Consider the following 1,705-nt stretch of genomic DNA (forward strand, 5'->3'; position numbering starts at 1 on the left):
GCTCTCTGGGGATATGGTGTTGGGGTGGCTACGTTGCCTTGGCGCAAGGAGTCTCTGTGAGCTCAACACTAATAGCAGGTGCGGTAGCATGCGCTTTTGATCTGAGAACTTAGTAGGCAGTGACCTCTGTCAGTCTGAGAGCAGCCAGAGCTACACAGAAAGACCCGTATGTATGTATATGTGTGTATGTATGTATATGTGTGTGCATTTTTAAAAATTTATCCTTTCATACAATAATTCCTACTCAGCCTCCCCCCCCCCGCTCCTCCCATTACTCCCCTCCCCACCTGCCTTCTCCCCCAGATCCACTGCTTCTCCATTTCCCTTCAGAATAGAGCAAGTTTCCCAGGGATATCAACCAAACATGACATAACAAGATGCAATAAGACTGACACAAACCCTTATATCAAGGCTGGACCAGGCAACCGGGTAGGAGAAAAAGGGTCCCAAGAGCAGGCAAAAGAGTCAGACACCCCCACTCCCTTTGTCCCATAAAACCCGAAGCCAAACAACCACGATATGTATACAAAGGATCTGGTACAGACCCACGCAGGCCTCTGGATGGGCTTCAGTCTCTGAGCTTCTATTAGCTCTGCTTAGTTGATTCTGTGGTTCTCATGGTGTCCTTGACCCCTCTGGCCCCTACAGTTCTTCCTTCCCCTCTTCTGCGGGTTCCCCAAGCCCTGCCTAATGTTTGGCTGTGGTGTCTGTATCTGCTGCTGGAGGAAGCCTCCGATGACTGGGCTGGGTTCCCATCTATGAGCACAGCAGAATATCATTAGGAATTATTTCATTGATTTTTTTTTTTTTTGCCAGTCGTTTTTGTTGTTTTGTGTTTAACCTTGTCTTTAAAAAAAAAAAAAGACATGAAATTTGCAGGCAAATGAATAGAACTAGGAAAAAATCATCCTGAGTGAGGTAACCCAGACCGAGAAAGACAAACATGTTGTGTACTCTTATGGATAATCATGCTACAATCCACAGACCCAGAGAGGCTAAGTAACAAGGAGGGCTCGAGGGAGATGCAAGGCTCTTCTGGGAAGGGGAAGTAGAGTAGATTTCATGGGGAACTGAGGGCAGGTGGGGATGGGAACAGGGGCGGGAAGGGATGGATGGAAGGAGAAGAGCACGTGGGAAGAATGGGATTGGGCCATGAGGTGGAAACTCCCTGGAACCCACAAGAGTGACCCTAGTGAAGACATAGAAGCAATGGGGACATAGAACCTGTAACCAGGCCAGGCGAGGGACTGGGACACCAACCCAGCCACAAAACCTTCGACCTACAATTTGTCCTGCCTGCTGCAACATGTGCTGGGGTAAAGGTGGTGCAGGTCTTGGAGGAGCCAACCAGAGACTGATCCAACTTGAGACCCACACTATAAAGTGGATCCCACTCCTGACACTGCCCAGAGGGCCAGGAGCCAGAGACCTAACCAAACACAACTGGCAGGGGGAAAAAATGATACTCTGTTATACTCATAGATCAGAACTTAACATAATCATCATCAGAGAGGCTTCAATCAACAACTCATAGGAGAGACCCACAGCCGAACACTAGGTGCATGCAGAGACCCACAGCCAACACTAGGGGGATGCAGAGACCCACAGCCAAACACTGGGTGGATACAGAGACCCACAGCCAAACACTAGGTGGATGCAGAGACCCACAGCCAAACACTAGGTGGATGCAGAGACCCACAGCCAA

The sequence above is a fragment of the Alexandromys fortis genome, unplaced genomic scaffold, assembly GCF_014885135.2.
Source record: "Alexandromys fortis isolate MF-2015 unplaced genomic scaffold, M_Fortis_MF-2015_v1.1 scaffold_91, whole genome shotgun sequence".
Classification (NCBI taxonomy): Eukaryota; Metazoa; Chordata; class Mammalia; order Rodentia; family Cricetidae; genus Alexandromys; species Alexandromys fortis.